Here is a 7,245-nt window from a genome sequence, read left to right on the forward strand (position 1 = left end):
TGTGTAAATGAGAGCACTGACTTACACCGCTCCTTCCTCTTTGTGAAGTTTTGTCGCGAGTCGAAATCGCAGGAAATTCTGCTTCTAATCTGGCCAGTTGAACGGTTTGGAAAAATCAAATTTCTCTGGAGGGCTTAACTTCAGCATTTTACTTGTTTAACCACTGCCACCATGTCTTGAAATCTCAACAGGATTTAGTCATTTATAACAAACGTGATGTACAGAGTCCGCCATTTGGCAAGAGCACATGGTAAGAGCCTGCAAGTCCTAATGCGCATGTCGCTAGCGTTACTAAGCAACCATGCAATATCGAGACACAATGTCACAACAGCTGCAGTTCTTGTGCACGCATTCATAAATTCAAAGGTGGATTTCTGCAACTCGCTTTTACATGGTCTTCCCAAGTACGAAATTAACAAACTGCAAAGAGTCCAAAACGCTGCAGCGCGTGTGATTGCCTGCCTAAGTTAGTTTGATCACATAAGTGATACTCTAAAGTAGTTGCACTGGCTACCAGTGGAGCAAAGAATAATCTTTAAGATTAATCTTATTTGTTTTAAGATACTTAACAATTTAGCTCCTGATTATTTGGTTGACCTAATCCATGTTTATGAACCTGCGAGGTACCTTCGATCATCTTCAGACAAGTGATGTCTTGTTATTAAACCCTATAACTTAAAGACATACGGTTTCAGGGCTTTTTCAGTCATCGCCGCTGTACTCTGGAACAATTTGCCTATTGACATTAGATCTATCAATGATGTAAATAAGTTTAAATCTAAATTGAAGACCTTTCTTTTTAAGTGAGTTTACGAACTGTCTTAGGTTTTTTATTTTGTATTTTTGTGACTATGTATATATATATATATATAATTATACTCCAAGAGCTAGGTTATTTGAACATTTACTTGTGAAGCAATCATCAGGCAACTGCCAGAAATAATGGTTACAATCACAGAAATTTGAAATACAGAACAATGGATACGTACGTGACGTCTAGGCATGTCATTACATCGTTACATTTTTTAACAGGAATTTCCTAACATGTCTACAACACGATGACAGCTCATTTCTTTTGTTTAGACTTGCCAATTCCGGTTTACAAATGATAAAATACTTTTCCCACAAACACAAATTGGATCTCTTAGTTACATTGGAGTAAGAACTAGCTTGTTTTATCTTGCGCCATTTGATGTTATACTTAGCGTTTTAATTTTTGAGACTCCATATGTATTTACTAAGTTCGGTAGCATGTTTGTAATGCTCGTTTCGGAATGAGCTTACAAAGTTTCTATAATGCAATTTGAACGCAGTGTCACAGAGTCCAATGTATGTTTCCTTTGCAGTTTCTGTGGTGACCTCGGCCTGATAGATGACGCTTTCCACGTTACAGTTTCCATCCATGAGACACTCGTTAGGTTTCCTACAATTGCAGCTTTTCTTAGTTCGATTATTAGTGCATGTGGATTTGCTAATTACGGCTTTGTTATGGTTGAGCACTCTAGCACTTTAAAGTAGATGAGGATTTCTTTCCACTTTTTTGGTTATGTATATATTTATATCATGATTTTAGGATTTTTAATTTTTATTCAGACCTTTTTGAAGCATTGTAAAGCGCTTAGCACTGAAAAGTATAAGTGCTATATAAATATTTTATTATTATTATTATTATTAAAAAAACCGAAACTATGACTTCAGCGAGGGAGACAAACCATCTAGCATGAAGCCATTTTTGACCATGAGGAATTGTTTCGTGGGATCGAGGCTCGAGCCTTGTTTGGACTTTGAATGACTTGATTTTGGTGCAAAAGTCAGGGGAATAAGCTATTATGTCTTATGGAGGTTTGCGAAGTGTAATTCACAATCAATCATTTAATGCAGAAAGTTAGGGTAGACAGTACTCACATGTCAACTAAGACTGTTCAACTACTTCTCTGTAGAGAAGGTTACAACTATTCACATGCATGTCAAAAGGGCCCGTTAACTGAAACAGACCTTGTTAAACAGTTACAATTTGCTTGAAAGGTAAAAAGAGAGCAATCGACAAACGTTTGGAAGACATTTCTTCTTTCTTGGATATTGTGAATTTTGTTCTTAAGTATAGCCCTGTTGACCAAGCTTGGGCACCAAGTGGGCGTAGTTGGAGAAAACAACAAGAAGGCTTAGCCTTTAGTTGCACAAGCAAAGGTTTCCTTTGTGGCATTGGTGCAAAGGTTGGCAACTTTATGGTTGCCCTTAGCTATGGTAAGACCTTAAACCGACAATATTTGAAATGGTTCATAGACCGGGAATTCGTGCATATAATCATGAGATTGTGAAAAAGGGGGACCAAAACTATTTATGCAAGACAATGATCCCAGTCAAAACTCGGCGTTAGCTCGCACTGTTTAGAGGCGATTGGGAGCAAGGTTAGTGCCCCTTCCTCCGAGAAGTGGTGACTTTCATTTTGTTGAGAATATTTTCCACATTGTAAAGATGGCATATACACAAGAGACATTTCAGGAGTTTTCACTGTCATAATCTTCATACTGCTTTAATTTACAAGACAGTTGAAAGTATAACGAACAGAATAGAATTATTGATTAAAACTACAGAAGTGTACAACGTATTAAAAAATATATTTTCAATTAGGACAGGCAACACGCTCTGCCACATGATAATGCAACATGGATAGTATAACATCAGCACATATCACATGCCTTGAAAGTTTGTTAGTTACATTCACAAGCAAAAGCCTTTGTTTCTGTGATTATTCATCCAAAAAATGAAAGAACACTTTCTTTGACTTAGAAAGAAAACAGGAGCTCAAACTGAAAAAAAAAAACTGCTTTCTTCGTTATGGAATGGTTAACCACATGTTGCCAATCAGTAAGCAATGTAATGTTATAACTCATAAATGTGGATGTTTTCTATTATGGTTAACCCTTTGAACTCCTTATTTACACCACAAATAAGCAATCTTTCTTGCCAAGAAAAAGCCGTGCGAAGCACTTTCCTCATGGAGGACTCTGATTTTGCTTTTCTTGTGGCATTTGCGCATAAAAGTGCATGGCCATCATCACTGGCTCCTCATCAATAGTGCAATTTTTTCACAAACATAACGTTTTTTTCCAGTGGCAAAGATTGGCGTGTCTTTCTCAAAGACAGTGTCTTTTGCATATTGGGATTTTGGGGCTGGTAAACAAACTGTCCCTCCAACATTAATAGAAAATCACGCCACTAAAAGATTGGAGAGCATCTAAAATCATTTTAAAAAATGCATTCAGCCTGTTCTGCGCCAACCCACGCAAAACGTGTGAATGCTAGGTTTGATAAGGTGTAAAAAAGCAATAATGAGGAAAAATGTCTTTGTGCGGTTAGCTGGGCCTACAATCCAAAGATTCCGTTATTTTGCTGTATCCTTTCTGTCATAATTCATGAACACAATGCCTGAAGTAGTTTATGTCCACTCCATTACTCTGGAGTATTTCTTTTGTTAAAATTAACCATCTTCCAGAACCATTATTGTACACATGCTCTGTCTCTTGCTTCCTTTAACAGCTGAATTCTGCTTTTCCTCTGCTTTTCTAAGTTATCTTTGGAGTTTTCCAGCTCCCAGGTAGTAACCAGCCGGGCTGCTACAACTTTGGCAACTTTACAATATACTTGGCGATGTCAGTTTTCCCCTCTTGGTTTTACTCTCTTGCGAGTGCTAGCAGTTCTGTTCGAGACTTAATGTTTTTAGCTAGAGTAATTTATGATAATTCATACGAGGCTGTACGTTTCTTCCTCTTTTTGCTTTCTTCTTGTTACCTCTTTTTCAGTCCTTTTCCTTTGGTAAAAGAGGTCATGGTGCTTCTTGGAGCAGTAGCGCTTGTGAGGTCAGGATGCCTGCCACTCTGAATATATTCTTGGTCTTCTTTCATAACGTACTTCCATGGGCTGAAATAGTTTTCGTGCATGGATGAGAAATGTACGGAAATACCAGACCTCTCTAACAGGTATTGTTTGCTGGGAACTTGTCGAGCTTCATTGCCATGTGAAAAAAGTACACCCGATTTCATGTGCTGCTCCAGGCAGCAACACCTCTGTAAAACGTCAGCAGGCTTCTCCACAAAGGACTCAACATCAGCCACTGCAAACAAAGACCTTGTTTGCACTTTTTATCAACCATGTTATAGGTTATCAAGTAAAATTTGTCGTATGTTATGGTCGTTCATTCCAAATGCGTCTAAATCATACACAGCTTGGGTTGTCTCTCTTTCTGAATTCGTAGAATCACACTTATCGTTAGTTAGTTTCTCTGTTGTTGTACCTGACCTTAAGAATACTTTTGATAAGATAGCGTCCTCTGCAGTGGCAGTGTTCACAACACAACTTATCTTTCACATCGTATGAGGGATGTGCTCAGGAATATGAAAATGAGTAAAGACATACACTTCATACATTTTATTCTAGATAAACTAGAAGGATCCTGGCAAATGCAGACATAACAATCTTTTTTGGGCACAGCTAGGACACTAGACACCTAATTGGGTGCTCAGTAACAGGTGCAATTATCTGGTTAGTCATTATCTTGTCAAGCTCTGTCTTCATTGCTTCCTTCTTAGGCAGAGGGACTCCATGTGGGAGATGAACCATGGAATGCATTTCTTTATCCAGCTGAATACTGTATTCTCCAGGTAGAAAACCAACACCTTGAAATACATAAGCAAAGGGACTAAGAACAGGATCCGAAGAAACATTCTCTGAAGCAGCATTGGCATTTACTTTCTCAGACTTACCACTGCGACATTTGACTGCAAAATGACCAACTTTGCCATGGTTTTTGCATTTCTGTCTGATGGCTGAACATAGCTCTTTTTGAGCACATGTTCACCACCACAAAATATTCGATTAAATCGATTTCCAATTCATGAGATGGATTGTCTCATTGAAGGGTTTCATACATGTCCATTTCCTTCTTTCCAACAATGTTTAATAGAGAGGCAACGCAAACTTCTTCCAACCTTTTATGAATGCCCACAGCTAAATCATAAATCTTCCATTGTTGAGGAAACAGTTTCCAATTCTCTCCTTGTGCAAACAGATTAATTCAGCAGCGAGGGAATTTTGGTGGTTGTTGTACTGACAGTGGCCATGTATGGGATTATGAATGAAGGCAGACAAAAGCCTTTACCTCCAACTCGGAACTGACAAGGCGTTGAAACTGTCAGAAATTGTGGCAACAACAGTAAACTCAATGTCTCAGTTGAGATCCCTCTTACAACACCATGTGATGATAGCTGAGAGACAACAAGCTGGTTAAAACAGGAACAATCTTTAATCGGTATGCCTCCAAGCACGAACTTCTACCACAAGGTCTCTGTTACATAAGAATAGGTCACGTGATGCATGCAAGCCAAATATATAATAATGATATCATAACAATATGGACGTTCAGCACACTAACAGTGAGAAACAGAGCTCAATGGAGCACTTACTAGTTGTTGTACTTGTCGCCTACATATTGACGTTCAGCACTCTAAAAGTAATAAATTAATTGATTTTGAAGACAAGTTACCAGGTGAAGGTAAAGTTCCAGAATCCTAGCAAGTTGATGATGTAAAGTTTCATATGTCTAGCATAAGAGGCCAAAGCAACAACAATTCAATAACAATCCAACAAACATCTGTGAAAAGAAAGAAAACAAGAAAATGCTATGGTAGCGTACACTTCGGCGTTGTGGTCGTGGACTAAATGGTGAATGCGGAGGAATAGTAGTAAATGAAGTATGGTGGGAGTAAGGTGTTATGTTCATTGTATGTTAAAGGCAACTGAGTGGTGGTTGAGAAGAGGTGAAAATAAAAGAAGTGTTGTTGGAATTGGAAGGTATCAAGGTGTTAATTGTTGATTAATAAGTGTATTGTTGGTGTCTATAGATGAGTGTGTGGTTGTGAGATGGTTAAGTGTTAACAAAAGGTTAAACTGCCTAAACAACGAGTAAAAGTTAAGCAAGGGTTGGTTTTGTTTGATTGAAGACTAGGTAATGTGAACTTTGGTTGAAATTTGTTGTAACGATACGTTTAATGTAATGTATCTTGGTATGATGGTTAAGTTAATAAGAGTTGGTTAAAATGATGTGTGTTGTAAAATGAATGAATCAACTTGCCAGTTGTTTTGCTTTTTCACTTCATGTTTTGAGTCGTTTTGTAAGTAAATGTTGATTTAAGTAGTCCTTGGTTTTCTAGTTTTAACGTGTCAGTTGTTATTGCAATTTCTTTCGTTGAAAAATGTGGTTTTCCTTTTCTGCAGGGGGATTTTGTTAATGGGAGGGATTTGAACAGGTTCAAGGTCAAGCGAACTGACGAATTTCTGGACACAAGATAGTAAAAATGGTTCAACAGATGTGAAGTCAGTTGTGGATGGTCTAGGTTTGCAGTTTGAAGGGCAACTGAGGAACTTTGGAGGTTCAAGGAGTGTGAGGTTTGTGAAGACTTGCCCTTTTCAGTTACAACACCAATGCAGGAGCTTTGGATGTTCATCGGGACTGAACTGTTTGAAGGTCTTGTCTTTAGTCTCGGTTTGTTCGGGCACGACAAGATGATCAGAAGCACAGACAATAAAACGATAAACATTGATGAATAGGTCAAAGATAAGAGAACAGCAGGTGCAAAAATTTGTCCTTTTATATTACTTAGTGGAATCGAAATTGTTGTAGTTTGATTGGTTAACGTTCCTCTGAGGAAACAGGTTATTATAGTTGATGTGATGATTGGAGGATTTCAATTTATGGACATTGTTATATCACGTGCATTGTAAAATGCATGCACGTGAAGATGTTAAACTTTGTTCTTTTGATGGTTGTTTTTCATTAAGCAGAATTTCCTTTTTGATGTTCAGAGCCCAAACACACTAACAGAAAAGGGACATTTTTTTAAAGTTTAACGGTGCACATTGTACAAATCTCTGCTTATGGGTTTTTATTTGAGAGGAATTCAACTGTGTAGCTAAGAACATTATAAAAGCAGTAGTGAAATATTAATGTTTTCCACTCACTATTATCTTGTTATTGAGGACCATTTAGTGTCACTCTCTGTTGATCAGAAATATATTTTTGAATCTTACAAACAGCTGAACCGTGTCAACTTAAACATGCTGATATATAATACTTTTCTTGGGAATTCAAGATGGTAGGGTGTAGCTGTATATTGAAAACTGTTCACTATTGTTGATTAGTAATATCATTTAACAGAGTGATACTTAAAAGAACTGGCACTTGCTTGC

Source organism: Porites lutea, chromosome 3 (assembly GCF_958299795.1).
Source record: "Porites lutea chromosome 3, jaPorLute2.1, whole genome shotgun sequence".
Lineage (NCBI taxonomy): Eukaryota > Metazoa > Cnidaria > Anthozoa > Scleractinia > Poritidae > Porites > Porites lutea.